This window comes from Lasioglossum baleicum, chromosome 3, assembly GCF_051020765.1.
Source record: "Lasioglossum baleicum chromosome 3, iyLasBale1, whole genome shotgun sequence".
NCBI classification, from domain to species: domain Eukaryota; kingdom Metazoa; phylum Arthropoda; class Insecta; order Hymenoptera; family Halictidae; genus Lasioglossum; species Lasioglossum baleicum.
Window position 1 is genome coordinate 9,813,808 of NC_134931.1, and position 22,806 is coordinate 9,836,613.

The 22,806-nt window shown below is 37.8% G+C and overlaps 1 protein-coding gene across 3 annotated transcripts in view; it reads left to right on the forward strand.

Annotated features, from left to right (window-relative positions):
* Sytbeta (Synaptotagmin beta) overlaps positions 1-22,806 on the forward strand; it is a 124,301-nt gene that overhangs the window by 36,580 nt on the left and 64,915 nt on the right. For 2 of the 3 annotated variants that reach the window (XM_076421038.1, XM_076421039.1), the window contains exon 1: positions 13,844-15,371. The exons of the other annotated variant lie outside the window; for it this stretch is intronic. The gene's annotated coding sequence lies outside the window, so the exon portion shown is untranslated. Of the gene's footprint in view, positions 1-13,843; positions 15,372-22,806 lie in introns of those variants that run through there. 3 annotated transcript variants of the gene reach the window in all.

The following is a 22,806-nucleotide window of genomic DNA, read 5'->3' on the forward strand; positions in this document are numbered from 1 at the left end:
AATAATCGATATGGTTTCGTGATAATTCGCATTCTCACCGATACATCGCGACGAGAATCTCCCCAGTGGTCTTCTTTACCGACAAAATGCTGTCGTTGGCCTTCTGTTTCTCTGGATGGAGCCAGAATATATCCTAGAGGGCGTAAGAAATACCGAAAAATTCGAGTCCCGCCAACTCCCATAAGGCTGGCAGTCTTTAATAGTATCTCGTCGGTGGCAAGGGGCTGGCAGTCTTTTTATTGTCTTTAATAATACATACCTCGTCGGTGCTTACGAGAATCTCCTCAATGGCCTTCTGTACCGACGAGATCACGTCGATGGTCTTCTGCTTCTTACTCCAGCCAGAATACATCCAGAGGGCGTAAGAAGACACCGAATTAGACAAGACTGCACCTATGTTGCCAGGTCACCAGCAATCGTGGGGAATCAAGTATCCCCTCTCTGATGACCAGTCCAGTCTACGGCACGGGCACCGTGGTCTACGGTCTTAGTGGGGGACGTTGGAGCGTGCGCATGGTGCTGGAATGGGATAGTGGAAGGGGAAAAGGAGGAGAGTAATTGAGGCAACTTTCAACCTCAACTGGCGACACTGGACCGCACCACACCAGCGTTTTCACTGGCGCTCACCACTAGCGCGGCCGTTCGCCGCGCCGTAACCCGTCCAACGACCTAACCCAGACCGTTATAGTCGTGAGCGCCACTGAAAACGCAGGTGCAGTGCTGGTGTCGTGCGGTCTAGTGGGCGACGACTTTTACAAGTGACACGATCTCCCATAAGGCTGGCAGTCTTTAACAGAATCTGGTCGCTGCTTATACCTCATCTGTGGTCGCAGTTCCTCTAATTACCGCAGGTGGAGGCACCAGTGTCGTTTTGACCCTATCGGGAAGTTTGTCTAACAGTTTCAGCGTTTTGCCACTACGTGGATAGCGCTATTTTCAGATTTTACAAAGTAAATGATTATAACGAACGATACAATCTTTTGTCCACGCGGCACGTACGTCCGACGTCTAACTGGGAACCACGATTTTCGCGAGAACGCGCGTATACTACTTAACGCTTACAGATAAAGTAGATTCGCCCGAAGCGGCGCGGCGCGGCGCGGCGGACGACAACGGAGATAGTTGAGACGACGAGGATCCTCGCAGGGAAGCGTTTGGTAACTTATCAGACAGTAGAATATGGCAGCCGGTGAATACGGGTAGGCTTCCTTCAAGCGAGCTGCTCCCGTTGCTCGATGACGGCTGCAGTCGAATCAGGCTGGGTCGTCACAGGGAGAACGATGATCCTCACTCGTCCTGGGAAGATCACGTCGCTGGTGATCGATGATTGAGGGGGGCTGCCCAGTATGTGATACTCGTATTAGAGGATGCGTTGAATTGATATATCGGAGTAAAGAGAGGCTTCTGAGTTTCCTGTTGGAACCAGAGGAATGCACCGAGCAACTGGTTAGGCTCAGTCGTGCTAGGTGGAAATACAGAAGCAGGTAGAACGCGAATTGAAAGGAGAGTGTCACAAGCGCGAGGATGTGGGGAGAAGAACTAACAATAAGCGAGACTACTACTTATTAAATGAATAACTGGGATATATATGTTTCTTACGTACGAAATGGAAATACAATGATTAAGAACTACAATTATAACGAGAACTTGAATTAGAAGCACGTGAGATGGTAAGTCCGCTTGAAGGCGGATGAGGGCGAGGACTCGTCGGAGTCCGGAACGGGACGTCCAGGAGGCGGCGAGCCTCGCTGGAGTCTGGAACGAGAGTGACAGACTGACCGAACGAACTGCACTGCACTTTTTGGGATCGTGAAGTCGAATATATAGATGTAGGGAGCATAATATCTTCTACGCGATGCGTCGTTCAGAATTGTGCTAATTCAATTACATTGTAATTCAATTACGCAATTGTATTACATTGTATTTCAATTATATAGTAATTCAACTACGTCGTAACTGAATTATATATTTCAAACCTTTCAATCAATTCAATTATTAAGTATTTTAATCAGATGTGTAATTGAAATACGATATATAATAATTAAAATACAATATAATTGAAATAAAATATAATTGAAATACAGCTCTCCAAAATATAGCCCAGAACTTTGAAGAAGTTCGAAAATCAAGCAACCTTAGTGACAAGATGTTTGAAAAAAGAGTATTCATAAAAAGTAATTTAAAGCTGACTGATAATTAAAATGAATCTATAATCAGTTAAAGTGATCCTTTTATTGGTTACTGGTAAGCTAAAAAAAGTTCCTTTTTTCAGTTTTTTGTTATTAGATAATGTATTTTATTTTACTTAGATATAATATTAATGTTCGTTTAATGAGTCTCATTAGATGATTGTCGTTATTTTTTCCTTTAATATATATCGTAATACCTAATTTTTTTTCTTTTATCACCAGTAGTTAAAAAATTCGTTGTTGAGAAGTAAGTTAAAATGATGAAATTACATTATAAATTTACAATGAAATTACATTACAGTCACACATAGCCTACAAGGAGTACCAGCGACAATCGCAGCGATACGCCAAGTGATCGTTCGTCGAGTGATATACAATAAGTAAACGTTCAAATACTTCATTATGATCATTTTTAATGTGTTTTATATATGAGAATACAATATTCCGTCAAACTAGTGGGTTACCAATTCATTTCAACGAAAAAATGATTTCACAAGTTGTGTTCACAAAAATCGATTTCTTGCAAAATCCTGAGGTCGTAGACAAATTTTAAAACCAGATTTGAAATCAGCGTGAAAAAATCTACGGGAAATGATGTGTCGCATGCTAAAAAAAATTTTTTTCCGCGCGTGGTATTGGAAAAACCACAATAGGATGCTTATAGTAAGATATGGTTGGTTATAGTGAACGAGATTACTGAGAATATAACGGGATATGATTACAGAGAATTATAGCGGATGTGGGATTCTTATATCTAACGAATATATTATGTGATTAATAGTTACAGTTACAGTATCCTACTCTTATTAACTATACTTACAGACTATAGGAACACGTCGCGTCGGCAGACCTGACAATGACAATACCCTTCATCGATCTGACTGAAGATTTGTACTACTACGACTTGTGTTTGCAACCTTGTGTTTGCAACTTTGAACTAATACTTCCTATTTCTTTGTGTCAGAAGCTAAATCATATGTATCACCCTGTATATTATTTATTTATAAATTTCAAGATAGCTAAATGCACAGAATAACATAACTAAATACAAAATATATTTTTAGAACAATTTACTCTCACAGTTGTCTTACTTCAATGTTCTCTTCCTTGAGGCATTTTAATAACATTTTAAATCAATTTTTATAACAGTGATTATTACTTTTAATATACATAAGCATTGTAAGCTTCATCTAAACACTTTTTAAAGAACTTCATACACATTAATTTTTTCGCACTTGATTAAAATTTGTCTAAAAACGTTAGACATGTAAAGATGAGTACTCCTTACAAAGAAAATTATTAAATTTTCTAACATTATTTGTTATGTTACCGAACTGCGGACTATTTTTAAATTGTCAAAACGTCAAACCGTCTTTCGCCGACAAATCAATTTTGCAACCAAACAACGAACGAAACAAGTCTACGTATTGACAGTATCAAAATCGAACAAAGAAATTGATTTTCCAAAGCCTGCGAAAATAGAACAATTTCCTGTACACGCAGCAACGCTATTTGACGATTGAACTTTTTTCCACATTTCCAAACTGTAGTAGTTTGTGGTTTATGGCTGTTGCCAAGGTATTTAGGGCAACGCATGTTATTAGGAAGAAGACAGCAGTACCTTTCCGAATGTAAACCGATCAACATCTGTAAACCGAGCAACATATGATATGTAAATCACTTTTATAAAAAGCTCTACATGTACATTTAATTCGCAGATATTACATGCGAAAAATCAATAAAAATTTTTCGTTACTACATATATTCTTGAAATATCAGCCAAACTAGATTGAGATATATTATTATGTATGTACAAATGAATAAATTAAGAAATTCATGCGAAAGTTCGTAGTGTTCGAAACAACAAATTTCACAATGTTCTTAGGATAAAAAGTCTAGAAAGAGAAAGTGAAAGGGAAGCGTAAAAATGGCGACCGCTATCAGGATGCCGTAAATGTATCACTATAAAAACGGGTTTACGATCCGAATCGTGTCCCAGTAAAAATGTTACGTCCGATAAAGTTCCACCTACGCGTATTTACATACGAAAACGCTGTCTCTATGCGCGATTTTTTATTAAGGCTCGAAAATTTCGCCACTTACGCAGCTGGAATACAAAAGTGCGTCTTCGAAGTACCTAAGAAAGTGAAATAGTTTCCTGTGTAACTCTGGTATTCACTGGATACTATAATAAAAGTGTTAGAAGAAACGTAATCGAACCTTGCAATAATTCTAATTAAAAATTTCTTATTAAAGTTCTACAATGTTATTTGAAAATTTTCGATGAAATGACAACGTGGCACTTTTCAAAGCAACTCGTGTAATAATCATGATAAATAATTCTCTGCGATCATGCCATAGTAGTGTTCACAAACAGGTAATTCTACTATTCAATTCAAAATTCAATATTCTTAACAAAGTGTTCTACTGTACGAACTCACTAAAGATTCACTTATTCAAACTGCAAGAAATTGCATTAATTAACCGCTCGACTAAACTTCTATCTTCTGTCGTCACATTCTCCCATTTTCTTCAACAATTCCGCGATATTTAAAAACCTTCGAAATCGTATATTCCATTGTTCTTTCACAGCAAACGTTCCCGAACGAAAGAAACAAATTACAAATTGTCCGTCGCTGCACCGGCAGTGTTCCGAGAAATAACGTTTCTGGCCGCTGGTGATAAACGGATGGGAAAACGAGGAAACAGAGAGAAAGCCGAAAAACGGGAAGAAAATATCTGCGTATCTCTCGGTTCCACGGTGCTCTCTCGACGTAACATCTGTTCGGGATTCGTGTTTGTGTATACGCGGCGTGCGTTCCTGTGCGCGATATCTATCGCGGAGCGCTGTATCGATCCAAATTCCAGATTTTATATTCCCGGTCGGGATATGAAGTTTCTCTAACTGCGCGCGTACAGCGGTAACCGATAACGGAGATAACGAGTTTCGTTAAAATCGTGTATCGAACGCGAGCTTCGAGGCGTAAGTATAACCCTAAAACACGTTCGCGCGACCAGCGTCACATAATATTACCTATAACGATCATGATTTTGATTATCACACAAGGAAAATCAAATTAATTTTGTGTACGCAGTTATTTACAATGCGAAGCATGATAATCGTACACATACGTAGAAAGTAGAATTGATTGATTATGATCAGACGTGTCAGACTATTGCTACCTACAGTCAAGTTTCGATTTGTAAGAAAAATCCTCGGGGGAAGTGATATTAGTTTTTCTTATATCCAATATTTACTGTAATAGTACGCGTATTCGTTATATTTTCAAACTCCGTTTTTTCGAAAACGTGGCGTAAAACGTAAAAATGTTACTCCTTCTTTTTGTCCGGCTACACCTTATATAAATTACAAAATTCAGTGTCAGATGATCAAAACCGTTAAAATCACGCTGATCAACGATAAACTTTCTCTGCAAAACACTTTCACTAATATCGCTGTAGTATCGAAGAAATTTGTTAATATTGTTTGCAAATACTAAGAATAGACTCTCCAAAGGTTGGTTAATATATGTGCCAAGTTTCAATTTACAGCAGTCAGTACCCATTCTTTAAAAAATTCCCAACAGGGGACTACAACAGTCATAATCATGTTCGCTAGGAATAAAAGCTTCTTGGAAAAGTTCTTGCCAATGTTGTTATGGTATCGAAGAAACTTGTTATTATTGTTTGAAAGAATTAGAGTAGACTCTACAAATGTTGGTTAACAATTGTGCCAAGTTTCAATTTACAGCAGTCAGTACCTTCCCCAGAAAAAATTCGCAAAAATGGGCTTGCAAAATGACAGCATCAAACTAGAGTGATCCCTCGAGGACTTTTTTCAATAACATTATAAACAACATGTACTTTAATCGAACAGTCCCGTAAGAACGTAGGAGACTTACATAAGACCTTCTGCGAAGAGATCATGCCATCGTCGTCGCGAGTGACCGAGGACTAGAAAAACGGTCCTCCTTCGAAAGTAATGCAATTTCCCGGAGTTACATAAAGGTACAACGCCGCTCCGGCACGATGCAACAGTGATCCGGGGAGCATAACGCGCCTGCAACTAGGTCATCTATCAAAAACAGTCGATCGTGGAAGACGCTCGTTATTGATATTGAACGAGCCGCCGCGCCAGGGAGGTTACATTACTTACCGAACACGCAGAGAACAAGTTTCTTCGGTCGAATCGATAAGCGAGAGGATCGGGGGCTGTTGGGGGTGGCCGGTTAGATAAGGGGTGGTTCGGGGAACTGGTTCTCCGAGCAATCGATTCCACCGGGGTGGAAATGTAGATCGCGGGAAGTTTCTCTCGTTTAAAATTCTATCCGGCGGCAAGTTGAGCGCAACATGATGATCTATAATGCAAAACCGTTCGCGAACGAGTCATCATAGGCTCGTAACATTGTACTCGCGGCTGGAACGATCCCCGGCAACCAACAAAAAGTATCGCCGATTCGATCGATACGAGAGTTTCGCGATTCTCCTCGTTTATTGAAGGAACGAACCCTTTGTAGAAACCAATTCGATGCTTTTATTCCCCTCCACAGGAATTTTAAAACGCCACCGAGACAACCTTATCCGTTTCCGGGTTGGAAGCAACTATAGTCACGAAGGTACACATCGACTATAGTCGCAGGCTTAACTTCTTTTGTTGGCAACTGTAACCGAGTTTGTCTACGAAATTCGATTACCGTGCCGTACACATTTGCTCATGGTTTATCATTAATTGTCATAGATCATTTGAAAAATCAGAAATCCAATGAATGGAATCGCCATTCGGGTAAACTCGGGGAGCTAGACAGGTGTGCAATCGACATAGAAGTTTTCAGTTCGGTCGTGCGGTCTTATGAGTGCAGTATTGGTCTTTCTTTTCTTATATTTTACAAGTGTAAATGTTCTGCAGATGCACAAAGTTTGATGCTGTATACGTCGCATGTAATAAAGATTCAATAATCTGTGTTTACAATACAGGAGAGTAACATGCTAGGCTCTGTTAGCAACGAAGTGAAAATTCGAGTAATAACGAAGGGGTTAAAGTCTTCCAGCAAGTTATGCACTAACTTAATATTCAAAACCCTATTAACCAACTTTACTGATTTTGAACATATGATTTTAGATACATCTTTTAAAAACATTCATTAATAGTACAATTACTGGGCCCATCAAAAAGATGTTATATGCTTGTTGTTACGTAATCTTATCGCGCTGCTTTGATGTGAAAGTGACACTCGCAATCGCTTCGAGGCAACTGTAATGGCACAAAGAAACACATGCTATAGCCGTGACACTGTTGGAATAATCGCGTAATTTACAACTCGTTTAGAATCAATCCGTACGCTCAGGTGTAACACACGGTAAATTTGCGTAAAATATTCATGCAGTTAACTCGGAAGCTTTGATTGATTACCGGGAGTTGAAGAAAAGATCTAGTTACCCTCCGAGTAAGAAATACTCATTAACCCAGTTAACCACTAATTAACGTAAGACCATACATTGACCACGATCTATTCAAAAATTATTCAATCACAAAAGAAACGTGTGAATTATTATTTGTGATTTTATGAAACTGCAATTCATATGCATTTGTGACAGAAATGAAGAATTTGAGAATATAAACGTTTCACAAAGGTATTAAAATTATTAAAAGACACATTTATTTGGTTCCAGTACTCTACAGTTCATGTATAACATTTTTATTTTGTACTGATATTTGCAAGCTGCTAATGCTTTTTATTAAATTCTATGTGTTTTGAAGCTACGAATCGAAACGAGCGCCTGATCGCAATGTATAATTTCCTACAGCGAAAAAACGACGAACATCAACTACCGTCGAAATCAAACACCGCAGTAAGGAAAAGGTTTCAGGGATCAATTTCGTTTTAATCAACGCAACATCTCCCGTTCCTCGCTGTCCACTGTAACGTTCTGGCAAAGTTTAACAACACTCGATTAATTTCCACGAACTACGAAACAACGCGAGATAAGTTTCCAGTATCCCACTATTATTTAATTACAGATTCCGAGTGGAATGCAAATGCACTGGCTGAAGCGAAGCTCTTTTAAAACGCCATGCCTAATTAACAATCTCGAAACAAACGTAGCCCTTAAACATTTTTTTTTAAAACGACCAAAAAAGTCTTTTCATAAACGAGTAACCCTCATTAAAAATTCATGATATCACAAAGCTGGATCAACTGAAATAAAAAATTCATGGAGATTATGTTAGTGATTTTTTCGAGTAGATGACCAAAAAGATTTTTTTCAAAATTGATTTCTCGCAAAAATTTGTGTCAAAATATTGTGTAATGCATATTTACAGGAAACATAAAGGGAGTCGCTCAAACACTTCATAGAATTTGACTTTACTTTAAATAATATTAATTATCATTCCACTCTGCGCCCTCGAATTAGATAAATCTATACAGAACTCAGTCAACCCTAACGCTGTCTTAAAGCGCATTTATTGAGTCGGCCCCTCCGCAAACGATTCAGATTTACACAGATGGCAGTAGAACTAAAAATGCACAGTCAGTGGGGGCAGTTTATTACTGCCCACAACTAGATATTAGTAAAAAAACATTAGCCTGCATAGACAAGTGTCCATTTTTACAGCAGAGTGTTGTACGATAAATTAAGCTTTAGATGTGGTTAACTCGCACACTGATTCCAACTTTCTCATTCTCACAGATTCGCAAAGTGTAGTCAAAGCTTTACAAAAATCTATGTTCAATTCTCAGTGTAATAAACTACTTACAGAAAAGGACAAATATCTTAAATTTATATCCAACAGTGGTAATATAGAATTTGCTAAATTTGTTTGGATTCCAGCACATATTGGCTTAACAGGAAATAAAGAGACTGATTTTTTAGCCAAAGAAGCTACAGAATCAGGAACCCAATCGAATGTTAAAATACTGTTCCAACACTTCTTTAACGATATCTTGGTTTTCGAAGCCGTTCGAACCACTATAATTTAAATGCTCCCCTGGCAAGAGCACACTTTATTGCGGATGGTTCCTTTAAATGAGAAGCAGGAGCTCAAGACCTTAATCATATTATGCGAGACATTACAACGCTAATTTTTAACTTTCTCAAAAAATATAAGATCAGGATTTAGCGTCTACCGTTCATATTAATTTAACTTTATATAACGATATATACTTCATTATTAATTGTAAAGTGTTATACTAATGTATGCTATATAAACCAAACATGGTTTACGGCATCAACAAGTAAATAAATAAGATAATGTGCTTGTGAACGGAGGAAGTGTTTTCTCAGTTTTCTCAGGAAAAACTTCTAAAGACCTTGTCAGTAAATAGTTAACTAGGGGGTGACAACTTCTGGGAGAAAGGCAGTAGCTCAAATATTTCTATAGATTTTTCAATAAAAAAAATGCTAAAGGTTACAGAGTATACGGGCTTTGAAATGATGTGCTTCTCGGGAAAACATTTGGGAATCTCTAGAGATTTTCCAATAAAAAAATTACTGAAGTTTGTAGAATATACATACGTTTATACGCGATACTTGTTGAGGAAGAAAGTTTGTTAATTTGTACAAAAAAAATAGCTTAAAGTCACGTTGTTGCTAAATAGTTTACGTGACCCTTTTTTTCTGAGTTTTTCCAGTGGAATAAGCCGGCGAAGGTCAGCCAGTGGATCTGCTAGTTTAAGAAAGACGGCGGATGGTAAACTTGGCCGCAAAATAAGCAAGAAGTCCGTGGAAATTTGCCAGTCGGAATTTAATAAATTTATCCTCGACGCGATGAAACGGCGGAACGAGTTGAAAACGCGACCTTGCCGCATACTTTATCGCGAGTTAATGACGGATGATGGCGGAGTCTTGACGTCGAGCCTTTGCGAGAAATGAAATTTCCCGTGACGCAAGGTTGCCAGAAGAAGATCAAGCGAACGAACAAACTTTTACTTGCCTCGGATCGTTCAGCATGCTTCGCCGTTCTTAATTCTGAAAGAGATTCACTCTATTGCCACTCGTTCGCCGAAGTGGTTCATGGAAAACACGCGCAAATAGGAAACGGGTACGCGTAGCTACGCGAAAAAGTTTAAGGACATGTACTCAGGGAACAAACTTCGCAACTTTTGCACTCGTTGCGTCGAAGTGCATCGATACGACCATATTTTATTCTTCTTCGGTCGCATATGAACACTATGAACCTGAGAAGATGGGCAGAAATCTTTTTCCTACAGGGAACGAAGACAAATGATATTTGGATTTTTACTTCAGTGGCTGTAACAATTTTGCAGTATTTTATATTTTTGCAGACTTTCTTGATAAGAAAGTGAAAGCTGTTTATTATAAATTTATTATAATACTTATTATATACAAGTATCTTATTATTTTAGTTTGACAGAATAAATTCCTATCATTCACTGAAAGATTCTTGGTATAAATAAAATTCGATGGAAATGTTACTAACTTTCGTTAATATGTACGTCCTTCTATTCGCAAACGCACGTTAGTGGAAACGGCAATAAGAGAGGTATTCCTTTTATTCTTGGGTAAAATACCGCAACAATATTATTTATTGACCTAGTCCGATGCTTTGACAAATGTTCATTTCAATAGGAGTGGAATTCCTTTCTCATAAAAGGATTTCTTCCAGGAAAACGTACAAGCCAATATTCTTAATTTCTATTAGGGTATACTGTACCATTGCTGGCACTCCAGTTGTTATTGGCACTTTTGATTTAAACGGCAAATATTAAAAATTCCCGGTATAGAAAATAGTTTTATATTGCTTGTTATTTATATTTCAAAGCAACGTTGTAAGTTTTCATAACAGAGTTCCACATATGACTGTTAGCAACGCTGGTACATCCACTAAGACCGACGGATGTTTACCCTATACATATATCCAATAACGTGTTTAATTTCGTGGAAACTAAAATACGAGAGAAATTCTCATCGTCCATTAAAAGATTCTAGATAACTGAAATACATGGGAAGGGGAATAAGAGGAAGTACTATGAATGTTTATTAACATACACGTTTTCTCTTCGATGCTTTTGAAATCCCCATCTTTATAGAAATGTATAAAGGTTTCCATTTAAATTGCAACTATCAAAACCATTACCAAAATGAACACTGGTATCTAACAATGTACAATAATTATTTATATTATTTAATACGTATGATGTAAGCTCTCCAGATGTTTAGGGATGTTGGGAAATTCCTGATGCGTATTATTGTAAATTCGGAAGCTGGGTCAGAATTGATCCAGCCTTGCAATCAGACCGTTAATGGACTGCTGCCCGGAGGTTCTCTGCGCGGCAAATTCACACTGAGTCGTTGTAAACGGGCCACGTTTCACATTTACATTCCTACTTAAGCAGATTACACGGAACGATAAACATTCGCACAAACGACCTCGGTCCCTCGACAGTCGAGTCTGCTGGGGCAGGAAAGTCGATGATATCTTCTCGGAAATTTAGAGGAGAATAAGCGAAATCCTGCTTACAAGATGTGCACCAGTATCCGTACCACTCTACGAACTTGCTACATTTGATCACGTAAATTACACCTTGCAAAAACTAAATACTGTTCTTCACCGACTTCATCAATTAGGAGAGCTGGTACAATCGAAGTCCAACTTACAAGGCGAGGTCACATCTGTGGTATCGCCGATTTTAACAAAACTTTTTGTGGTGATTCTAGAGACAAAATAAGGAGACACGTGTCCGAGCTTTTTTGCCAATGCTCATTTTTCACGATTATATTTACCATATAATGTTTGGATTTCTTTGCCTATTATTATTCTTCTAACTATTACTTATAGATACTGAAATTAATCCTCGTGCTCTATTCAAGAAATTCATACATATTTTGAGTATGAAATTAGTTTGCTTTGTTTATTTTTGGATTTCTCTGTATACAATATAGGGTATGGCAGGAAGGGTGGCACAACCGGGCAGGGGTGATACTACATGTAAAAATAAGTCGAAAAATGGGACTAAAATTTTTTGTTTGAGGCCTTTTTTTCGAGAAAATCGACTTTAGAAATCTGTTGGGTTCGCGTGCTTTAGTTACTATACGCAGTAAGTAGAATTGGTAGGTCATGATCAGACGCGACAGACGATTCCTATCAACATTACGACCTTGATATTTTGAGTTTACGACAGTCAATGAAACTTTGGGTGTATATTATTAGAAGATTTTGGATAAGGAAAATTTGGATAAGCACATGTTTGTTATTTTTATAAAGTAATGTAAAATAGTTGCTTTTAATGCTCCGTAAACCTTATGTTGAATGTGTACAGGATAAGGTGTATAGCAAAATGAGATTTTTCAGTCGTTGATTTTTTGTCACATTTTGAGAAATTTTGGAGAACTGGTGCATAATCTGTTCACTGTTGGCCGACAAAAGGAGCAGGTTCGCCCATTTCCGGTTCCGGGATCTCCTTTCTCGTTCGGGACGGAAATTCAAGCAGATTGCGGCGATCATCTCCGAACACTTTTCAAGATCTCTCAATCCCCGAGTGCATCAGCTTCTCGGCATTTATTTACATCGACCGAAACGGGTCCTCGACCGCAGATCTCGATAGATTTGTGCCCTTCGAGTTTCTGGGACGCGTCGAGGATATCGCTTCTTTTCAAACTCGAGCGAGAAGGATTCGAAGAATGTTCGTCGACACTGAAAAAAATTCAGACTCACGTGCTGGGGGAATATTGTGCGATGAATTGGAGATTTCTGTGACACGCTTCACGACCTTTGGAACGTGTACAATTATGAACTTGAAAGGTCAATGCTGCGCTCATTCAAGTAGATAATCCCTTTGGTATTTGATTGGAGACAAGACAGTTCTACAGAGGTATGTAAGAGGTAATGTAGAAATCTGAGAGTGGATACAAGGAGTAGTGTTGAAGCTCACTTGCTGACATCCTTGACATCGTTAAATTAAGAATTATTTTTCATAAATTAATCGACAGGAATTTAATTTTGATTTAGGGGTTGAGAAATGGTTTTTTGAGAGAATAAGAATTCAGTTGATTGAATGTACAAAAAAAAATTTGACATACTTTATAGTTTTACAAATTATTACAAAAATATATAATATTGTAGATCCCCCCCCCCCCCCTTCTGAAGGAAGAATTCCTGATTCCTAATACACGTGTGTGCCATAAAATGGCCAAACAAACAAGTCCTCTCAGCCTTTTAAAAAGTTCATGAGAAATAAACGCGTAATTAACTAAATAGTATAAATGTTTACGAGTGAAAGTAATTACTCTGTATCAAATTTACGAGATTGAAGGAATGAAGTAGAGGAAATGATTACAGCATTAAAAAGTCATATAAATTGCTAGAAAAGCTGCATTAATTACTCTTTCATGGGGGTTAATGCATCATAAGTATATCAAATATAGTGCGAGATTAAGGAATGAAAAGATAATAGAACTGCATTATTATTTCCTTCTACCGGAGTACAATTTTCTTAAGTTACGTTTTACGTCGTCCTTATATTGCACAAGGTTCTCTCGTAGATTCCTTTAACCTTAAACTACTTCTTCCTTCCCTCATTATCCTTCACCCGTTCCCTTTTATTTCCGTATGCTTCTTTACTTAATAATACGAGCCCATTTGCTTCTCGTGCTTCTCTTGCTTCTCTTTCTCCCCATCTGTCTCTCCCCCGTCTCTCTCTCTCCCTCTCTCTCTCTCTCACTCTCTCTCTCTCTCTCTATCTCCTCCACTTTTTAAACTTTCTCTTTCTCTTCCAAACTCAAACATCGATTTTCCCGAGGTATTACAAAATCCACAGATTGATATTCTGGACCTCGTAAATTATTATACTTCTACTGAAAAATTCGGCCACCTGTTAGTTTCCTTCCAAAGCCTGCACAAACTCTTCCTGAAACTACAAAATCTGCACCAGTTGCAATATCAGAAAATTGTTAATTTTCTCAATACCAAAAATAAAGAAGAAGAAAGACGAACCAAAGAATCCAAGAAATGAACAAGGAAAAGTGGGGTTGAAACTAGCTTGACAAGAACAAGGAATTGAAGAAATTTTGCATCTGACCAAATACCCATCATTCTCCTTACAACTCCACGCAAACCTTCCACAAGAAAATACTCTTTCTTCCTCAAATAACAATCCTCACAAAACTAACAAGAATTATCATCCGCTCAAATAACAAGAGAACCATCCTTCCACAAATAAAAAGAACCATTCTCCCACGAATGCCCGTATCAATATCCTCCTGTAAACCACCACCAGACCCACAAAAATTATAAATCAATCCCTAAAACCGGAGAAAGAACGAAAAGATCCAACGAGAAGAAGAAATAAATAAAGAAAGGAAAGTGGGATTGAAATTAGTTTGCAGAGAAGAAGGATGATCAAGGAATAACTGGGAAGGTCGAAAAGTTGTAGACTGTGTGGCCAGAATCCAAAACCCTCCAGAAAACGTCACGAATCTCCGTAGCAATATCCACCTGCAAACGGGTTGGTCAGCCCCACAAAGAGTGTAAAGCAACCCCTAAAACCGAAGAGAAAGTCAAAGGATCCAGCGAAACTAAGAAAGCAAGCAAGAAATAAATAAAGAGAGGAAAGTTGGTGGTTGAAACTAGCTCGCAAAGAAGAAGAACGATCGAGGAATAAATGGGAAGGTCGAGAAGGTGCGAGAGGTGTAGACGTGGATGGTATGGTAGTGGGTGGCTTGGGGAGGATTCCAGGAGCGTATCGAAGGGGAGAGTAACCTGTTGCGGCGCACGCATTCTGGTCTGCTGTCCTTGTTCGATTCACCAGTCGCCGCACGTACACGCGAGAACGCGCACATCGAGCCTTGACAAACACACGTTCGCCAGCGTTCGTCGTTCTCTGTCTTCGTCGGATTAAACGTGCCGAGTCTCAGTCTCTCTCGGTCACTCTCTTTTCTGGTTCACCCTACCAACGAACCAACCACCACCCTCAACCCGGCCACGATCCACGAATCGGCGTTTACTGGTGGGCACACGAACCCCGACGTAGACACCGTGAACACGACTCGAGAGTAGTTTAGTTGGAGCCAGGCTACTGAAAGAGAGAGAGCTGATCCCAATTCGTCGGGAAACACGAGCAGAAACACGGACATGCTGATGTCCGCTCGATAGAAGATCGAGACCGCCTCCTGTTGATCCTGGTACCCACCTGGTTCGCGCACCGGCCGGGCCGATCTCCCTCGGTAAACCATAATTTGTCATCTTGATTAGACGCGAGTCGAGTTTTCAAAATGCGTGGACTAGTAATAATGGCCCGATGGTGGTCAGACGGGATGGTCCAACGTCGTGCCTGCGAGATGTGAGCACATTGGTTCAGCCATTGGATTTATTCGCAGTTCGATTTGAGGTTGTAGAACCGTGGATCGTGAGGGTGTGTTATAGTTTGTGGGTCGTTCAGATGCTCTTGTTTTGTTTTGTTGATTTCGTTTCTTAATACGTTTCATGTTTCACATTTGTATGGAATTTAATTTGACCCCGTTTGAGGACGTGGGAAATGATTGTGGGGTTGGTGTATGATGGTTTGTTGATCACTAGAGAACTCCGTGGTTTTGTTGTGTCTTATATTCTGTTGATTTCGTTTCTGTAGGTTTCTCGATACGTTCGAGATTTTGGATTTGTGTAGAATTTGATTTGAGGGCGTGGGAAATGATTGCGCGTGTGTATAATGGTTTGTGGGTCGCTGAGAGGCTGTGTGGTTTTGTGGTGTTATCTTGTGTTCTGTTGATTTCGTTTCTGTAGGTTTCTCGATACGTTTGTGGTTCTGGATTTGTCTTGAATTTAATTTGACCTCGTTTCAGAACGTGGAAAATTATTGTGAGGGTTTATAATGGTTTGTGGCTTGCTGACAGGCTTTTTGTGTATTGTTGATTTCGTTTCTCCAGGTCTTTTAACATCGTTTAACACTAACCGTACCGCGACCGGTCAAATGACCGCTTTCACATTGCTTATTTTTTAATTATTTAAATTATAAAGATGCTCCCATTAGAAATTATTTAGTAAATTTCTTTATTCGAGCACGTATTATTATCGAAATTGTGAAAAATCTAAATAAATTCAGTCTTGTAATTTTTATAAAACCATATACATATATCCGATACATTTGTCGGGTTTGTTGGAAGTTTGATTTGACCCCATTTGAGAGCGTGGAAGACGATTGTGGAGGTGTGTAATTGTATGAATATCGTCTGTATAAGTATTATGATTAACGATTAACTAGGTTTGAATAGGATTTTTGACTATAGCACCATATTTGAGGGGAATAATTGATGGGAGATCTTGAGTGAAAAATGATTCGCGAGAGTGGATATTATTAATAATGAATTCGATCCACTTCGGAAATGTACTTTGTGTTTCGTAATGGAGAATCGATGGAGATCGTGATAAATGTACGTAGTAACGTTCATGCTAGAATTAATTTATTGTTTCTTCTTTCACTTTCATAAGCTCTTGAAGAATCCTTTCGGTAACAATGTCCAGTTATTATGAGTTCCAGTATCGATTCATCTGTTGTAAATTGACTTTGAGAAATGCTCTCCCGTTATTATAATCATTGGTCACGATATATATTTGAAATTTCTCGGAACTTCTTCTTTTCGAACAAATAGTTTTCTTCTTTTGTAAGAGAGAAAAGATTGTTGATATTCGGAGAATATTGTCCGTATTCTGTTGCTTCATGGTTCGTAAATGTGTTTACATGAAATTGTTTTCGGAGTAACGCCGTGCACGTCGATAGAGTATAACAAAAAATCATGCGTGACCGGGAAACGTTCAACACCCACGCAGCTGGAAATTGCGTATGATCGAACCAGCTTTCAGAGATAATTCTGCCGGTGACATGACTCGCAAAAAATTGCTTATATCACGACGTGTTAAAAAATAAATAATCAGTTTAGAGAAAATAATTTTTCCAATTCCTCCTACAAATAAAATTGAAACAATACAGAAATTTAAATAAATCAGAGAAAATAATTGCTACATTACTACCTTACATCTATTATTGGGTTGGCAAATAAGTTCGTTCAGTTTTTTACAGTGGAATAAATCATAAAAACCGAATCGACTTATTAGCCAACCCAATACATAGATATAGCTACATTACACACTATCAAAAAATACAAAACCTATTCAGTCGTGCGAATTTTGCACTGAAAATTTTTCTTCCTACTTCTAAATGCAAAAATTGACTGACTCAGATGACACTCCACCCATTTAAAAAATACAATATTTATTGGATCTCATCATTTTTCTATCGATAATGTTAGATCGATTTTGCCAGCGTGCCAATAATTTTTGGTTAATCGAAGATATTCCGTCGGTGGCTCGATCCTATCACCGGGATCCATTATAATCATAGAACTGCCCGGTCACGCTCGACGGCATGAATTAATTGTGACCTCCGCTCGGCGGAGTCGGGTCAAAGGAACGCACTGGTCATTCATCCGCGAAATAGTACATAGATGTAGCTGGTTCGCCGGATGTAAACGATCGAAATGTGTTCCGTCTGACAACGGGACCGAACCGAACCCGTGCACGCTGATTTTAATCGTGTTTGCGCTTCGCATTGCCCTAGAACCAACATTTAACAGTATTTTCACTGTACATTTATGTTGACGTTAGTCCAAAGCGAAGTAATAAAAACGATCACCAAATTTAAGAATTTGAACGATCTTTAGTGTCGTGACATCGTTAGAACGATTTTATGTTTTGACAGGCAAAAAATATAGAAAATTTTATTTTTGAAATAGCTCTATGGAACATCAGAGAGAAATTATTTAACACGTTAACCACGTTACTAATTTAACATTAATTAATTACACGTTCACCATCACCGTCCTACGGTGTCCATGGTCTGGCAATTTATTTAGAAAGTCAAATTAATTTTGATACACTTTGTTGTTCCAAGTCATAGTACACAACATAATATGTAGAGAGTTTATAACTTTGTTCATACGTTGCATTTAATAAATACATTTTAACACTCAAGATTAGCAAATGATTTTAGTTTTGAGGGAAGTGTATCGAGTCCTGTAGAAAATTTGAGAAGAAAATGATTTGATATATTTTTAATTTGAATTTTCTGTGCAATATGAAGGCTAATACATCTTTAAACCTAGAAAATGTACGAATACATTTTCTTTTCTGATTAATACAGTTTTTACATGCTAACTTGTTTTGATTTATGTTTGCGTGTGTGAATGATTGATGAATGATTCCAGATAGGAGGTATACGGATTTCTTTGTAGTTTTAATTGTGTATAATGATGATTATTCCGGTCTCTCGTCCTCTATGAGGATAAACTTTATTTGTCCTCATGCCCCAGAAGGTATCACGAACTTGGTCAGTGTTTCGCCTAACTATTTCACGCTGTATGTCATAAGCTGTCCTTTCACTAACCAGAAGATGCACATCGCAGGTACAAATGTGACGATGTACTAATCACTTGAGTCCATGAAACTCGGCTCGCGCTTGGCAAACTATTAAATTGATGCATATGAAATGGCTGTTCCGCGTACAGGGGGTTTGTATGAAAATACCTGCTGGCGCTGTAACTAATTCGCATAACCAAAACAGTTTCCATTTGAGTGTACAAATCCCCTGCATACAATCAAATTAATGCTAATGTAGCTTTTATCTAGAAATCGGTATTCCTGACTGTGGTTCTCCAAATTTTCATTTTCACAAATGCAAGGTATAAACATTAAAACATGAAATAAACATTAATAATTATGTAAATATCCTTTGGTATCTTCTGAACATTCGAAACAGTCTTTTTTTTAAAGAAGAGGTTCTTTCAAAATAATTTAATTGTAATCAAGAGAGTGACTCCCACTAATATTCGAACACTCTTAAAAACACCATAACTTTTTTAATATTGGAATATACGACTTGAAATTTTTGGAGAAGTTAGAACAGTTGGTTTGCTACACAACTTTACCAAATTTTTTGAAAAAAAGTGCAAGTTGTCGGAATTGCATAGAAAATACTAAAAGTTGTATTTTTCAACTTTTCCATGTGAGCTTATATGGAAAATTTAGAAAACACGTTTCGTAGATCTGTGTCAATTAAACATATTTTGAAAATTTCGTCAAAATCAGTCGACGTTGTAATGAGCTACAAACGTTTAAAGATGGTAAAAATTGCAGTTTTTCACGATTTTCGGCCTCCAACTGCAGTAATTCTAAGGATTCTCACATCTTTCAATGCCTGTCGTTTTTTCCCGCATCAACCGATTTCTATGAAACTTTCACAGTGCATATAATTGACACAGATCTAGAAAATGTATTTTTTTAAATTTCAATATACGCTCGCATAAAAAAGTTGTAAAATGCAACTTTTAGTATTTTCTCTACAATCCCGACCAACTGCGATTTTTGAGAAAACTTCTGTTCACTCCCTGTAGTAAACTAATTGCTCTAGCTTCCCAAAAAAGTTCAAATCGCATAGTACAATATTTAAAAAGTTAATGTGTTTTCAAGAGTGTCCGAGTATTAGTGGGAGTCACTGTAAATATTACCTAGTTGCAATTATTTAGTGGTTTCAAAATGTCCATGACTCATAGTTAAGAATTTTTAGAAGAAAACAGTAAATCACTCCTAGTTAACAAGAAAACTATTAAGAGGGTTCTCTTACGTTTTTACTATACAAGTTTCATTGTATTTGAAATATTTACGAACATGATGAATGAAGATCTACAGTCTATTGATGAAAACAATCTTTAAAATTTATCCATGTTCTTATTATTGTCAATGTTTGAACTCTGTTCCTCACAAAATTCTGATCGAGAAATAATGTGGACATAATGAGCAATTTACATTTCAATATGTCTTCGTGAGTGCTTAATATCTGTTTTTTTCCAACGGAGCTTGAATGCAGCGGTATCAGCAATCTCGTATGCACCAGCCATATATTAATTCACTGTTCAATGGGAAAAAGAGGACCGTTTGAATTCCTTTCTGAGCTCGCAGACGTTCTTTCTCAATGTCGTCGACTTCTGTAGCGAACTTCTCGGTGAAAACTCTTCTATTCTTCGCCGGAATGAAAAGCAGCATTGTCCGCGGACATATAGGTTAAACCATTAATTGTTAATCGAGCCACTTGCGGAAGAGCACAGCTCTTTCGGACATGAGATATTCCCTTTTTCGTTACCATTGTCCTCTGGGACCGTTTAATGTTCAATTTCTGAACGTTCCGACTTTCCCGATCTTTGTGAATCGCTAACACGCTAATTTCTCTTTCCTTTTATTCATTTATTCATCCACAATTAGGAAGAGCATTGTGGCTGCTGGTTTCATCTGACACTATAATTTAATAATTGATTGTGCTGCTAGCAGGGTTAGGTATGAAACAGCATTGCTGAACCTCGCATTACGCGTGCACTTTTCGCTGTTAATTATCATTATAATGATGACAGGAGTCGTGTGTTCGTTCGTCAGTTTATATAATTACAGTAATAATGTTAATGATAATGTACGCATTAACTGGCGAATCTGTATGCAAGTACGAATTAGTATTGAGCAATTTATTTGTTTCTTCTTGGACTAGCATGAGTTTTCGAAATATTGTGGATAATTAAACATTAAACTGAACTGAGCTTCATTACAGTGCATTTTAAGCGGTCAAGATTACAATAAATGTTCGAAATTTGCAACCTGAATTCTATTTAAACGTCACCAAATTGTTTAAGAAAAAGATATTCTAGTACATATGTAGAAAATATTATAAAGTTAATACTGCAACTTCAAAAAATTAGAAAGTACTTTTAACTATCGAGCTATAGTTCTGTTTTCTAAATCCAGCTTCTGTTGAGTGGCAAAAATAAATATTGTAAACAGAATAAAAAAAATTGGAGAGAATATTGTGTTTTAAGGGATTATCTAGCCAACCCACTAAAAAAATAATTGGCGATAAAGAGAATTGGATGAAAATTTGCTAATTTCTACTAGTTGCTGCAGCGTGTTTCGTAAAATAACCAATAGATTCATGAAGATGCACGCTATATTGTTCGAATTCGTTCGTAATGAATGGAAAATGAACGATAGTCAGGCAACAGGCACGAAAATTCGTGTGGCAATCAACGTGGCAAAGAACAGGCTAACACAGTTGGGATTCGAATCGATGGATGACAAGAAGGGCGAGGGGGAAAAACTTTGCCAGAGAATGTAGCAGAGAACAGGGGCAACAATTAGGGTAAATATCGATTTCCACCGGGCGGTCCGATCGACCTAGCCACTCTCTACACTTACATTCCCGTACGAAAACAATCGGCCATTGTTTGAGGTGCGTGCCTTTGATGTTTCCATTTCGTGTTAGCCTTTGCCAGGGAATGAATTCTTCTCGCTCGATTTCTGACGGCGTTCGATCATTCATAACCTATTTTTATACACCTACGATGCTTGCGGTGGCTTACGAGAAAATTGAAACGTAGACATACCTACAGGTTGATTCACAGCATAAACACAATCAGCCCCAACGAACAGAGAACAAAAGAAACAAGATGCAATTTTTTAACACCCATTCGTTCCTCAAAAATTTTATAAATGATTCTTCTGTAAAGGATAATGGCCGACGTTCTTGGAAGAATCGCGGTAAAACATTTATTTAACACATTTGGTTGAGAATATACGATATGTCTGACCATTATCGACTAGTTCTACTTGCAACAGATATCGATTATTCTACATATAAGCAGCCCGTATCGCTTCCATCATGTTATTTTCTATCAGTTTAGATAAAATTAAGGTAGATGATACTGTCGGCAATATTTATGAGCATTAGTGCAAGTAGAAATTATCGGTAATGGCCAAACGGCGATCAGTAAAGTACATAGAGGCTATTCATTATTCAATAATGGTATGCTACATATTTGCTCTACTTCTTTCATCAATATGCAAGTCAATGTGTTACACTTTTAAAACATCAATATTTATTTACAAAAATATTTCGGGGATCTGCCTCGCCAAAATATTATGAATTGATTGAAAACATTCTAACCTTTCATTTACTGTGCAAGTGATTTCTATTATAAACTATTATAATAAATAGTTTATTATAAACTAAGTGGTCATGAATTTTAAACTGTAATGAATTTCTTTCAAAATGTTATGTTTGTGCAAATTTAAATTTGTATGGTCGAATTCGGAGTCACTGAAATCGAACGGGAATTATAATTCAATTGTATAAGTGTTATATTAAGTTCTGTATATCAGCTTTAAAATATCTCAAAATATTCGCCTGATTTTTCGATCGAAGAAACCGAAACACATAAGGAACCATCTTCTGTGCCCCTCGAAACTCGATTACGTTCCGTCAGCTAATTAAGAAATTCCATTGCGAAGTTGCTCCTCGCAGAGGCGAGGTTGCGTGCTGGATGTCTTCCTGGAAGTTTGTAGGTTCGCAGGGATATGAAACGTTCCAGCGACTGCGAAATTTGTCCGTTTTATTGCGAAAAGAGTCCGACGTCGTTGAAAGAAGGGTGCTGCCCGATCGAACAGAACTTTTCTCTCGTCGGGGAGAAAGAAACACAAAAAGGAGGAGATTTTCACGAAGGGGAAAAAGAATTTTTCTCGCCGGTTATCCTCCCCTTCCCACAAGATCGAACGCGTCAGGATGAAAAGGAA